The 15,019-nt window shown below is 42.4% G+C and overlaps 1 protein-coding gene across 13 annotated transcripts in view; it reads right to left on the minus strand.

Annotated features, from left to right (window-relative positions):
* The window catches only part of ANKRD6 (ankyrin repeat domain 6), a 117,302-nt gene that overhangs the window by 54,018 nt on the left and 48,265 nt on the right, over positions 1-15,019 (minus strand). For 12 of the 13 annotated variants that reach the window (XM_074581158.1, XM_074581157.1, XM_074581146.1 and 9 more), the window contains one exon: positions 954-1,109. The gene's annotated coding sequence lies outside the window, so the exon portion shown is untranslated. Of the gene's footprint in view, positions 1-942; positions 1,110-15,019 lie in introns of all 13 variants that reach the window. The other variant, XM_074581147.1, reaches the window with a different exon arrangement.

Consider the following 15,019-nt stretch of genomic DNA (forward strand, 5'->3'; position numbering starts at 1 on the left):
CCTAGACTGCTCTGAGGGAAAACAGTCACTGAATCTCAAGCCTTTTCTCCCAGCTGGGCCTGGGCAGAGCACAAGTGATGTGTCTCAAAGGATGGGCTCCACAGGCAGACCTCTTTCAGCTGTGGAAAGGCAGGAGTGGTACCTGCATTCAAATGCCTGGGCAAGGCAAGACACTGGAGTCCCCTCCCTTGACCTCTCCAGCTTCTCCCTCGTACCCTGTAGCATCCCACTGAGTATGTGATCCTTTCTCTTAAAGTCTAGAGCTACAACCTACAAAACACCTAAGAACGTGCTTTGCAGTGGGTTTCTGAACACAGTCATTCGTTATTCAAAAGCAAAAGACAATTGAAAATCACCGAGAGAACAGCAGGTATCCTGAAGGTGTTCTCTCTCTCGCTCTGCCATTGGAAACTGTTGTCCACCTGTGCCCTGGAGAAGGCAGGTCAGGGTACTGTCCTCTTCATTCCTGCATGGCTCCATTACTTGAGTGGGTGAACATGGCCCACAAAACAGTACATCTCCTTTCCTGATACAACTGTCCAGGTATTTTCCCATGCAGGCTTCATATTAGCCCCAGGAGCTGGTCCCTCCCAGGTGATCTTTTCCCTGACAAAGCAGTTCTTCCTAGGAGCCAGCCTCTTGCTTAGGGAAATCCCATTTCAATAGGACACTTGACACTTTTCTTCACTAGCCTGGAGCCACCGCTCCTCAGAAATACAGTTAGGGGTGTACACAGACAGCAGGGGAGGCAAGGAAGTACATACTCCAAAGCACACAGCAGTGTGACTTAAATACCATAACCCAGCACCACACGTAAAACTCCGAGCTCTTCCCAATCCCTATTTACTCAGAAACCTTAATGTATTTCCAAATGCGTTTCTGCATGGCATTATTTTTATGCATTTTAGACAAAAAAAAATAAAATTAAAAAGTCTGATTTACTTTTTACTCACTCTTAAGGATCTACCATTCAGTTTTTTCTGATGAACGTTTTACAGCTGTGTCTTGCAGGGCAACCTCTGGCTGAGGACAACAGGGGTGCCAGCTTCAGTCTCTTCCAGTGCTGACAGCAACAGGGAGTCTCTGTACCACTGTACGGTACGCTGCTCCTGTGTGAGGAGAAACACATCGTAAATGGAGCGTCAAAGCAGACCGAGGAGCACAGGAATTTAACACCGGTGCTTTCTGCAGCATTTGGCTGCCTGAACACACCTGGGCAAATGCAACCATTTCCTCCTGAGGTTTTCACAGCCGCTTCCTGCTATAAACAAAACAAGTTCAAACCATGGTTCCCACTAACTTGTCTCTGAAAATGCAAAGCAGTGAGAGCTGCACAATTATATGAACAAGGAAAACAAGACGGAGACCTTCGTATCTTCCCAGAAATCACACGACAAATTAATAAAATCAGGAATAGGACTTCTTCTGCTTCTCTCTCTAGGACCTTCCCCGTCACATCTTCCTGTCACCCCAGCACAGGTATCCCGTTTCAGCCATGGCACATAGGTGGATGGGAGCGAGGAGATTTTTCCCTGGCTATGCGAACTTAATAGGCATATTCACTAAGGTTTTCATTCTCAGCCTGTGATCCCTCTCTTGTTTTCTTTACACAAATACTCCTACTACTCTCCTTTCTTGCTGCTTTTCCAAGTTTATTTGTTGCTGTAACTGTCATAACATCCTTTCTGAAGCCAGTGTATCCCCTGTAAACTCCAGACAGACTACCATGTTAGCAGTGTTTGTGGGAAGATGAGAAGACTTACAGGCCCGCACTGCCAAAACAAGCAGGTTGCTACTACTCCCGGGTCATAAATTCAACCCTTGAGGCACGCAGGGGTGGAGGAGCTGGAGGCTCATGGTGGTTTCCTTTCCGAAGGTAAAATGGCAGCTCTGTACATCTGTAGAGTAGCAAGTCGCAGAAGCTTCCCCAGGGCACAGGGGCAGAGCCAGCACCTGCCACTTTAACAGGGAGGAAATGGACTTTTACTCTCCTCCTAAAATCCCTGCGGCAGAGGCAAAGGATCTGCCAGAGACTGGGCTGCCGGTAAAACAGAGCAAGCCATAAAAGTAAACGATGTGCTCAATTATCGCCTCTAAACGGCAATGACCACACTGGGGAGAAAGGTGACTGCCTTCTCTTTCTGAAGCCCACCCACACGCCACAGAAACACAGTTTAAGGACGACAAGCTTCCCTGCCCCCCCTCTTACACCCAGCAGAGATAAGAAATATTTCACATGAAAACTGCCAGCAAATGGGGGGAGTATTCTAGCAAAGCATTACGCCACGCTTGCCCACTTCTTGCATGCTTCACTAGGTATCTACTTCAGGCCAGTGCCGGGCGACGGACTTGTGGACTAGCTACGTTTCACCGTTCTCACATACAGGTGAGAGAAAGGCTGCAAAAGAGCGTACAACCCCAACGTTGAGCATGTGCTTCAGTAAACTCACAAGCATCTTATAAAAAGTTGATACCTGTGTAGGGTGGTCTTGTCTCCCCCCCCCCCCACTTTTTTTTTTTGTTTGTTTGTTGTTGTTTTGGTTTTTTTAAAGAGTGATGCCTTTTCAAATGAACATCTTCTGTTAAACAGAACGGCAGCAGTGGTCATCTCTTCAGTCATCTCCTTCCCTTACTGTTAGAGAGGAGACCAAAGAGTCTGCCTGGGAGTGCCTGGCTCCGCAGGCTAGAAATGAACCCTCTGGTCTCCCTGCAATGTCAGTGCTTGTCCAACGGTGTTCACAAATGATGGAAATCACTTGGCCTGGTTGAACTTTTGAGAGCTGCAGACAGAAAACTGCGAAGAATAAATAATCCCTCTTGATCTCTGAAGCAGAAATCATTGCCGAAATGCCAGTTCAGTGACTTCAATTAGAAAATGCTGTTGGAAGACCTCATTGTCCCTCTTTCCTATTAATTAACCTCTGCATAATTCAGCTGCTTTTCCTATCCTTTTTCCTAATGCATTCAGATCAGCAGATGTGGTTATGTACAAAAAACCTGATAATACAGAAAGGCATTGGAAAACTAACCTCCACCTATGTCTGTGTCTAGACCTTTCAGTAGTGTTTTGCTGACTATGTTGTCAGTGACAATGTCACTGTTTTGCAAATACACCTTTCTGTTTCATTTTAATTGGAAATATCAATTGAAATATAAAGAACCAAATAAACAAACTGTATCTAAACTACAGGTAGTCTATTAATAGCCATGTTCAAGATGGTGCGCGAAAAAGATGTAGGCTAAAGTTAGAATCACAGAAATGGAAATCTGAGAGAGACCTCCAGAGCTCATCTAGTCCCCTCTTAACAGCTTTTACCATAGCTGTACTTAACACAGTTTCTCTGGTATTTTTCAGTCTCAAGGGATCAAAGGCAAAACTTTAAATTGCCTTTTTTGGAAACCATTCTTCCTTTTTCAAAATCCTTATCATTCCCATAGGATATTAACACCATTTCCCTTAAGTCTGTTGAAATTAAGCCCCTTGTCCACTGCTCCCACTCCTTCCTTCTCTGAAAATCACAAATTCTCTTCTTTTCAAAAGGAAAAATTAGAAAAAACACCCTTACTAGTATTACTTAAAGTAGAATAAAATAGCTATACGCCTCTCCGCCCCCTCCTTACATCCCTCTCTTGGATGAAAATTTTTCCTCAGTACACTTCAAGATACCTATTGGGCATTTACTTTCTTATAAGAAAATAGAGAAAGTCCTCTGTGACTGTCAGGAACCTTTACTATCATTCAGGTAGAAGCTGGATTTTTCTCGCCCCCCCCCCCCCCGCTTTTTTTTTTTGAAGGTGAAGACCCAAATATCAATAGGTAGTTTAGACGCTATGCTTAAAACTCCTTGTTCAAGTTTCAACTTTTATTTCTGTAAGTCAGAATGTGGAATCTGACCCACTAGCAATCACATAAGTAAGTACAAAAAAATACCAGATACTGATAGCCAGCAGAAGTCAGAAAATAGCAGAAGAATCAGACGTGAAACCATCTTCATGTCCTAAAGGCCAAATGCAACATGAAGCGTGGTTGTATCAATAGCCTGGGCAGTCCTAACCCAAGTAAAGCAGACACAGATGGGTTTGCTGGGCCCAAACGGGCGCTTGCAGCAAACCTCAACCTCTCCAGCTTTGATGCACAAAGTCTCGACATGAGAAGGCACCTGGTGTGAGAGGCAGCACAATGGGAAGATACCAATACCACCACACTTGAAGAGGGACCAGGCTGCCCCTGGGCAGTAAGGCTCCCAAGCAGGATCTTTCTTGGCGGTATTTCTACCTGTAGACAGTGCAACACCATGACCTCTCTGGGAAGGAGCTCAGGAAGGGAACCACGAGCTGTGACCTTCATGTCCAGCGTACAAGGGCAAAACCCAAACATTTGCTCTTGCTCATCCTCCTGTTACCCAGATGGGCTGCTGGGTGTGTGGAGCTGTGCTGTGTGTGGGGTCAGGCCAGATGGGCAGCATGCCTGAGGACAACTAAGTTCAGCTGAACAAAACAAAACAAAACAAAATGGGGGAGTTTGATTTTGGCTTTCAACCCAACCACTATACTGATCCCATTTCCTCTCTTCTCTTTTACAGAGTGGTCCGCTGAAGCACAAGCTTTTGACAATATAAAATGCAGCAACACTGAACCTAAGCTGTAACTCAATTCACGGACTGCGAAAGGATACTAACTTCACAAGATCTAAGTTCGACTCCTTTTATCCTTTGCTGCATAACTTCAATCATTACCATTTAGCCAAGCTTTTAAGAAGTTCTTGCAACTAATACAAATGTTGGTTGTTAAGTTCCTGTTTATATGGTGCTTCAAGATTTACATCGTGTTTAAGTTCCCTTACCACACTGTAAGTATCTGTGGATTAATTTACTGTTACTGGACTAAGCGATGAAAAGCAAAATGTAGGCGGTTTTCACAAATCATGTGAAAATAATTATTTCTTGTTATTCATTTATTCCAGCTGCTTTATAGTACAGCATGTGTCTCTGGGGCTCCATATTCTAGCATAACAGGAGCTGACGCTGGTATTTAGCAAGTTGGAAACATAAATCTAACTTCTCAAGTCCCTGAATTACAAATTCATGTATCTGAATTTTAGTAACCAGCTTAGAAAACCGTGATTTCTGCTCTGGGAGAGTCTGCTTATACACCTTGCTGAACTGCTGCTCCTCTCAAAACTGCAGTTCACTAATGAATGGAGAAGACAGCCTACTGACAGATAATTCAGCCTATGGCCAAATACTGACAGCCTGAACTATTCCACCCCTTTTCCCTTCGGTCTTCATAAGCAAAGCCTGCTGCCAGACCCCTGTGCGTACCAGCACAGTCTGGGAAGGACCGCAGCAACCAACAGGAGGAACAGGGCAAGGACTTACTTACAGAAGTTGAATTATTCAAATCCGTGGGGTTGGATGGGAATTACCGAAGCTGAAAGAGCTGGCTGATCATTTCTCTATCATCGCAGAAAATCATGTTGAAGTGAAAAAAGTCCCTTATAGCTGGAAAAGGCTAACATTACACCCATCTTTGGGATAGATTGGAAGGAGAACCCAGGGAAATATGAGACAGTTAGGTTACTTCAGCCCCTGGAAAGATCATGAAGCACATCTTTGTGTAACGCATGGATGAGAAAGTAAATCACAAACAGCTAGCCCATCCATGCTTGACTAATCAATAAGCTACTGTTTAATAACAATGACCCTGATGATGGCACTGAATGCACCTTTGGCATGTCTGTGAATGACACTAAATTGGAGGAACAGCTGACTTGCCAGAAAGTAGCACTGATCCATTGAGCGTGACAAACTTCAGGACTGAGCCAATGGAAATCTCCAAGGAGAAGCATGAAGTTCTGCACCAGGGCAGAATAGCCCACGGACCAGTACAGGCTGGGAACTGACCAGATGAGCAACAGTCCTGCTAATGAACCCAGGTGTTACAGTGGTCCCTGCGCTTAATATAAACCAACAGCCTGCTCTCACTGTGAATAAAGTGAACTCCATAACGCACTACATTAGTAGGGAACATAACCAGCAGATCAAGGGAAGCTATTCATCCATCACTTCTGAGGCCACACCTGGGACACACCTGTGCCCCATTTTGCACCCCCTGAGTTCAAGAAGGAGAGGGCTACCAACATGGCCATGAACCTAGAGTATGACTTGCAAGGAGAGGCTGAGAGAGTACAGCTCATTTAATTTGGAAAAGAAGAGGCTATGGTTGATCTAACAACAGCCTACAACTATTTGAGCAGTTCCTTGGACAATGGAGAAGGTCAAGAAGCCAAATGTTTTGCAGTAGTGGAAAATGATGTAACAAGGGACAATAGGTGCAAGCTGAAGTTTGGGAGATTCACAATAGACAATAGGAAGAAATTCCTTACTAGGAAGGTAGTGCAGTGCTGGATCAGGCAACAGAGACACAGTGGAATCTCCAGCCCTGCAAATATCCAAGACCCAGATAAACAATGCCAGGGCAGACCTAATCTGGTGCAGTGACAGGTCTGCTATAAGCAAGAGGCTGGATTAGATGATCCCACAAGGTCCCTTCCAACCAACATCCAATGAATCTACTATATATTAAGCCACTTTGACCTAGTGATGACTTATACATGCAGAAAGAAACATTACTGCAAAATACAATCACAAGCACTCTGCCTCTTAAATTCAAGTACATTTCCATTTTTAAAAGGCACCAAACATAATCAAGATTCCCTATCTATGTGCAGTATTTATTTTGACTTTTATTTCCTAGAGTTTCTCACCATTCTGCCAAGACTTTGTATTTTGCAAGGTCAATGTGCCTGTATTAATAAATGTCACACCACAGAGAATCTAACTGCGACCACATAGGCTCATGCTATTACTGAATTCATGTAATTCCCCCTCCTCACCCTACTTTTTGCAAGTGCAAAGATGTGCTGAGAACAGCTGTCTTGGTAAAAGTAGTGAGAATACATTTATATTACAGCTCCCTTTGCCACTATCCGGACATTTCAAATGAGGTCAATTTCTCCATTCGGTAACTCCCAACTTAGAAAACCATCAGAAGGTACTACTGTTCAATTCATTTCCATTTTTTGTGGGTACTTCTTGGATGAACTTATACACTGCTTCTACTAAGGAACAAACGGTGTACCCTGAAAACGAGTTCCGAAAACGTCTCAGAGGGCACACAAGAAGCACAGGTTATGTGCTGTTACAATTGCACTTGGGAACTGGAATAATAGCAGGTTCCTTTTTTTTAAATAAAAAACCAAACAAACCAAAAACAAACACAAACAAACAAGAAGCATTAGTGCTGTAAACCTAATTAAGCCTAATTCAATTTGATTTTGATTACCTGTATCATTCTGTTCACCTCACCAGGTTCAGAAGGAACACAGCTAGTATGCTTTCACTTGGGTATCTTTTACCTGCACTCCTTGGAAACTGTATACTAAAAGAAGTAACTTTACATCTACACAAAGAGTTCATCTGGCAATTAATATCTAGAATGCAGACTGCAATTTATTACATTGCCACAACGTGCTGCTAATTTACACATTATTTGTTATAGATTCCTTACAATCTGAAACTTGGTTCAAAGAAAAGTGTCTAGAAGGTGAAATAGGTCTCAATGAATCTATTCTAAACCTGCTCAATTTAAAACCAAAATAACAGTTTTTCCAATAGCTTTTTGAACAGCAAATACACCTGCAATGCAGAGGTCAAATTTCCTCCCTCTATTTTACCACTAAGGTATCTGTTTTTTCAGCGCCTTTACTGAGAACAAAGCTCTTCCTCACAATTGCAGCTTCACTAACAAATACGCTACAGATGCGTACAACAGCACAGTTTCTACAGTATTTTGCCGTAGACAGAAAGAGTTGAGAGTTAATGGATTTCTGTCATGCCAGCAAGACATCAGCTCTGCAGGATAAAAAGAATGATACTTTTGCACCGTTTGCAGGGCATAGCTGCTCATTAAAATAAGCTCAGCTCTATTTCTAGAAGAAAACATCTATCTTTTCAGTTCTTCAGTGATAACTACTGAACAAAGTGTTGGAAACAGACACAAGGATTAAAAGTGAATAATCCGTGATATTAATAAAATGCGAGCCCTTACCTATGGATAACAGTCCCTCAGCATTATCAGCTCTGAAGGTAGTCTTAAAATAACTCTGTATTTCTATCACAGCATTTACCAATGACCAGCTACTGAAAAAAAGCAGTATTTTCTCAGCAGAGTAAACAAAGCCAAAATGCTGAACAAATCACAGAATGGTAGGGTTGGAAAGGACCTCTGGAGATCATCTAGTCCAACCCCCCTGCCAGAGCAGGGTCACCTAGAGTAGGGTGCACAGGAACGCATCCAGGCGGGTTTTTAAAGTCTACAGAGTTGGAGACTCCACCACCTCTCTGGGCAGCCTGTTCCAGTGCTCTGCCACCCTCAAAGGAAAGAAGTTCCTTCTCATGTTTAGGTGGAACTTCCTATGCTCAAGTTTGTGCCTGTTACCTCTTGTCCTGTTGCTGGGCTCCACTGAAAAGAGCCTGGCCCCATCCTCCTGACACCCACTCTTTCAGTATTCATAAGCATTGATTAGATCCCCCCCTCAGTCATCTTTTTTCCAGACTGAAGAGACCCAAATCCTTCAGCCTTTCCTCATACGAGAGATGTTCCAATCCCCTCATCATCTTCGTAGCCCTTAAATCCACCAGCTCAGACCCCCCAGTACCAGGTAAAACCTTGCTATTAAAAGCAGGTCTAATACCATCACTTTTCCCAGGTACAAAAAGCAGTTTACTGGAAACTTTTAACAGTTCCTCCTCTGGAATCCAACCAAAGTGCTACAAAAACTTTCCAACTTATATAAAATACATACTAGGAGCTTATACCAGTACACAGGAAATCAAAACATGTAGTTGGCAATAAATATTTTGATGTCTTCTACAGGATAGTTTAATAAAGACAGCTATTTTGCAGATCATCTTTGAGCCTGACTCCTACAAGGACAGCTATCCATTTTCTTTCTTTAAGCACTTCAGCAGTTTGATCAGAGAAGTTCTGGACCTGAAGTCACTGACAATAATTTGGATATATGCCCTTTTTTGTTAGGTAAATCTAACAGAGAAATAGTGTAAGTAGCATTGGTAGAGGCTGTTAACACCTTTCCCAAGGATGAGCAAAAGGTCAGCAACTCCTAAGTCATGGGTGAGCCCCTTGCTCAGTAAATCATTTCTCCATGTTGATAGACTTGGGAACTCACTCTCTGCCACTGACCTCCTGCTTTGGAGGAAGGTTACTGTGGAGGTGAGGCTGGAGGAGCTGGGCATCACCTGGCAGCCCCAGGTTTGCTTCGACACCTACATGATTTTGAGACACTGCAATTGGACTGAAAAGGCACAAATGGCCAGGTAGCTTTGTGTGCTGTGTAATTTTTAAATTATTTTTTTAATTTTTCTAACTGCAAAAGTGAAAAGCTGCCATATTGCGCTTGTTGCTTAACATCTGCAATGAGATGGGTGGCAGTGCGACTAATTCTCCACCTTCCAGGTGCTTGCACACAGAGGAGATGGATGAAGGACAGACACTATGCACGCACTGGGGTTCTAGCAGCATTGCTTCCCACACCAGTCATCACGTGAAAAGCAAGGACTTCAACATTCAGGCAGCCTTCTGTTTGGCCAGGTCAATGTTCCCAAGCTTCCTCAGTGCCTAGCAAAACTGTAATCCTTACCGGATCCGCTGTTAAGAATCCAAAACTGGAAGTCTAAGCAAACCAGCCCTGCTACGGTTAACAGCGTAAATGAGATGGCTGAAGGACAGTAAAATAATACTGTAGTACTTACACTGCAAGAAGAGAATGGCACTGGGAGAAAACTTGTTTTTCTTTAACAGACTTTTCCTTTCAAAATCCACTTATTTGAACTACTTATCTTCAGAAATTTATTCCATAACTGCTCGCTGGTTTCCATCCTTGCAGGCTGCCAGAAAACAGAATTCCCCAGAGAAGAAATGAGATTCAGCCTCTCTCTTCCACACTTGCGAATTTCAATTGGGAGCTCATGAGTTGAATTGCTTTTTATTCATACCTCATCTTCCACTGTGACAGAATTTTGGACAATGATGGTAAGACTAATTTTCTTACTGTAAGGTACTTACTTTACATTTGAATAAATAGTTTGATATTTATATGTGAGGCAGTCTTCAGCATGAATTTTATAGAACATCTGAAGAGGCAGAGATAGTATACTCTAGTTTTCTCTCAGATTACAAACTGAGGTATTAAGAATAAAAGCAAAGATTAAAAAAAATAATTTAAAACATAAAAAAAACCCCCAAAACCTTAACAGGAAAGGATCTCACTTGCTGTTCTTATGTCTCTCTAGGATGTTCTTTCTCTTCTCTCTGTTCTGCTTCCATCTTTTCATGCCTGCATATCAAAGCCCGTCTCCTGTCAGTCATCCGCACTCAATCTGTTTGCTAATACAATACTTTTCCTTCCTTCGTGTCAGAGCTCCTGAGGTCCTCACAGTCTCCCCTCCATTGCAGAGATTCAGATCAGCACTTTTTACGGAGCCTCAGTTCAATTTAGTGGATCAAACAAGACATTTTCCTCTTTTATCACTTCATTTGCACATTGCAGAGTACTTCTGAAATGCACAACTAGTTTACAATGCACCTGTAAGTGGTTGCTGGAAACTTCTGGTGTAAATGCATTGACTTTGGATGCATTAGTGGAAACATGTTTGGAAACTGTGCGCTTCCAGAGGCAAAACACCAATTCTCTACCTACTGCCCATGGAAAGCAGTTTGAAAAACAAACAAAAAATGCACAAAAATTTGTAAGCAGGATATATATTAAAGTAACAATGTGAAATATTTTAACTTAGGTCCAGCTGTGTTTTGAAAAAACTGTTTCTGGTACTGTCAGAGTAATCTCTGTTGTTTTTCATAATCATTATCAAAACATTTATTTTCCCTCCGAAAAACAGTCTGAATCAGGCTGCCATTCAATCTCAGAAAACTGTAACTGACCTGAAATAAAAAGATCACAAGTATTAATAGATTCAGTCTTGTCTTCAGACAAGACCCATTCATACCCAGTATCTTTCCCTGAAATTTTTCGCCTTTCTGCCCTTTTCCCACTGCTCCGTTACTTTTACCTCGACATCATCTCCAAATCAACAGCAGCCAAGCAGAACTTAGGGCGTATCTGAGATCAAATACAGATAGCTCCTAGGTGAAATTAAGTGACGAACCAAAAAGCTCCCGTATCTCAGGGAAACAGGGAAGGGCAGAAGTCTCACGGGATGTGTGACTGCAGTCTGTAGAGCAGGTTTAGTCACCACCAAAGACAAACGCACATCCTCAGATTGTATACAGAAAAGGGCTAAAACCAGTAACAGCAAACTGCAAGGAGGGCATCTGGAAGGTAAAAAAAATAATCAAGATTTAATTATGTCAATCTCCCATCCCAGCACTCAACTGTTGGTTGGTGTTATTTTACCATGACAGCCCAATTTTTACCATATCCTTCACCGAGCCGCAGCCTCATGGCATTACATTACTGCCCAGAAACAACTATAGAAACACAGAAGACAAGGTGCCCTAAATTTGGGAGAAAAAACAAGAGGCAGAAACTGGACATACAGGCACACGGTGTAGGAGGGATTCAGCAACAATGCTGTGAACAGTTTAAGAGCCCAGGCATGTGAGCAGCATCTTGGTCACCAATTTTTTTTTGCAGGCACTGCAGTAAAGCAAGGGGGAGACGATGAGTGAGGCTTCCCAGGCAGCACCATGGATGTTTTGAGGTAGTTCTCCCTGGACACAAGTGCTTGTGTCAAAAGGGGCCAAGGAGGGAACGGAAGGTAACATCCTGAATCAGCCAGGGATGCAAGTCGAGCTCGTAACACTGAATAAAAGATGAAAAGTCACCACAGGCTCCCCCCGCCAAAATGGCAACCACGTTATGTTCCCCATGGTAGAGAAAAGGGGGATGGTCGTTGGGAGGAAGGTGCTCTGGTCAAACCCTTAAGACAAAGAAAAGAACCTCTGCAGGGGTATTCCAGAGCAGCAGAAGGGTAAAATCCTCACATTACCAACATCACTGAAGCACGTTATAGTAACAGATGCACAAATTATGAGACATAAATTCTGGACACCGTTTTAACAGTACAGAAGTATACGAAAGAGATGGATGCAGAAGAATTTGTGAGGTTCTACGTATGGTGTGGTCACAATCACCTAGAAGAACCCTGAATTAAGAATTTGCTTATTAGGAATCTGAGTGGTAAGAAGGATGACAGTGTTATCCAAGTGGTCAAAAAAAATATGGAATTGCTGGTGACGGTTAGGAAAAAGCGGGGGGGAATCGGTGGTTATGGGATAGAAAAATGTCAGCTGACATTTCCATGTCCACAAGACTATGCTGTAAAGAAAGACAGGTATTTTTGGCCCATACAGAAGATAAGTCAGGTGCACAGCAACAGAGAAGTCTTCAGCATAGAGGCAGAAGATGAGTTGAAGTTTATCTCAAAGTAACCGCATCCACAAGGCGGAGAAAAAGACAAACGATCAAGGGCACAACCACACAGAACAATTACCAAAAAGCTGGATGGGGGAGGATCCTCCAAGCAAATCGCTGACGTGGCAGAAGAACCCGAAGAGGACACGATCAGGGAACAAAAGCATGGGCAGGATTTCAAGAACAAAGTCGGGGACTGCAGACAGCTGGCAGCTCAAGTGAGGCTGAGGAGGCAGTGCATGTTGTAAACTTTAATGAGGAAGAGGTCAGTAAAGATGCTGCCCAGAATGGAATGTGCAAAGCTGGACTGCAAAAGGCACAGGTGCATTGGAGAGAGGCACTCCACCAACAGCTACTGACAGCAAGTTGAGCAATGAGAGGGAGAAGAGATTTGCAGAGGGTACCTGGAGGCTCAAATCTAACTGGTGATGGCCTGGTGCTTTTTTTTTTCCAAGCTGGAAGACATTGAAATGAGCTTATGTTGCTAGCACAACCAGAGGAACAAAAGGTGAGGGTAGATACTAAGAGAGGAAATGAAAAAGTAGTGAAATGACTGAGATGGCACATGACCAGCAGGGCAAATGGAGGGGTTAGCAAAAGAAGGCAGGCAAAGAACTTCTGCCTTTGCTGGAGAATGGAAGGCTTCTAAGAAGGGAGAAGAGAGCACAAGCAAGGAAAAACCTTCTTTTGCCAGTCTTGTGTTCAAAGCAAGTTCCTCCACCGGGACGAAACTTCAGGGAGAAAAAAGGGAACCCCGTAGGGACAGACCCAAGCTGCCAAAAACCTCAGCGGGGCTGTGGAGGGGGACTGTCATTAAGCTGCAGGGACTGCATGGCTGCCAGCATACCAGAACCATGGGAAACCAGCCTGGCGCTGAGCTCTGCACCAGCACAAAGCCAGCCCAGGGGCACCTCGCAGAGATCTCAGAGCAGATTCTCATATTATTCCAACAATTAAATAAGACGACACATCAGAAGAAAATACATACCCTTAAATATCCTTAAATGCACTCCAGAATGATGCTTGGTATGCAAACATACCCCCAAAGAGTCAACTGTATGAATTCATGTGTACACAGCCTTGCTCACAAGTTGTTAAGAAATTTCAGTTTTTAAGGTCCTGCCCTGCTAAGGCCCTTCTGGGAAACCTGAATGTTTCATTCAACAAAGATTTATCCAATATAATGGGAGCTAAAAGATGCAGGAATCATTTGGCAGGCTGTCCTATTAGATGTACGGTTCAGACGCTTCCTATTTTTCCCATGGTCACTGCTTTAAAGACTAGACTATCTCGAAGAATTAGTAAGAGATACACCAGAGAAGTTTTTAAATCAGTGATTACTGAGAAATTTCCAGATATTAAAATTTAATAGAGTAAGCTTAAGTTCAGAGTAAACTATCTAGCAAGTCTACCGTGTTCCTTCCTTGGAAGGAAATAAAAATTCCCTCCTTTATAGAGTGAGCAAATTGCTTTTCTGCTTCATCAAAGTTCTGTGTAGATTTACATTGCTTTTTCTTCCTTGGAAAGTTAGACAAGGGAATAGTCAGCCACACAAGACAAAAGACACAGTGGCCTGTCTCCTGGAAGCATAACATAAAATTGTTTCCATCTCATGATCTGAAAATTGTCTTCTGAAAATAATCCAGGCCATACTTCAGTAAATATTTACAATACATTACTACCTCCTTGTAAACTGCCAGATTTGCTTAGTGTACATGATTCAAGAAACACATAGGTATTTCCCAAATTTGAAAAATACATGGCAGTCCACTTAGGAGGAGGTATTTCTAATTTTCCGTAGGAGGGAAAAGAAGATTTACATCCTCCAGTCTTTGATATCAGGCATGCAAGTCTTCTTTAAAGAAGTTTAATAGCACTTTTTTCTTTTTTGTGTGTGTTTTTGATGCGTGCGCTAATCAATTAAAAACCAACACTGTAACTGTGATATATAAGGAAGCAAATTCTAACTGCTGGAAATCAACAACAAAACTTTAATTTACCACAGTAAGCCAAGAATTTGAATTTTAAAAAGTGTGACTAAAACACTAATAAAGCTATGCTCATCTTTGAACCGCTGCTGAGTGTCAAACATTTCACTTGAGATTAAGTATCGCATCCGTCAGATCTACAGAGAGTTCATTTGTATGCTGTATGCACATAGGAAAACATACAGACTAAGCTGTACAAACCCATTTTTAACCAAAACCATTACTTTTTATGCATCTTAAATATATTTTAGCAGCATAAATATTAGTTATTATATTGTATAAAAACAAGATTGTTCCTCTGTAGAACCATCAATTAAATATGTTCATATACTTACATTCAGTTAATAAAATGCAAAGCATCTATTTCACTACCTTTGAAATATATGTTGAGCTCCACCATTCACCTGGTGGACTTGGCAAAGTATTGTAAGTAATGTTGGAAAATACGAGTTATAAAGCAGAGACTGATAAGGCTAGACAATGTTGACACTGATGCTGTAACTCTTATTTAGTTTTT

The sequence above is a fragment of the Larus michahellis genome, chromosome 3 (genome assembly GCF_964199755.1).
Source record: "Larus michahellis chromosome 3, bLarMic1.1, whole genome shotgun sequence".
NCBI lineage: Eukaryota > Metazoa > Chordata > Aves > Charadriiformes > Laridae > Larus > Larus michahellis.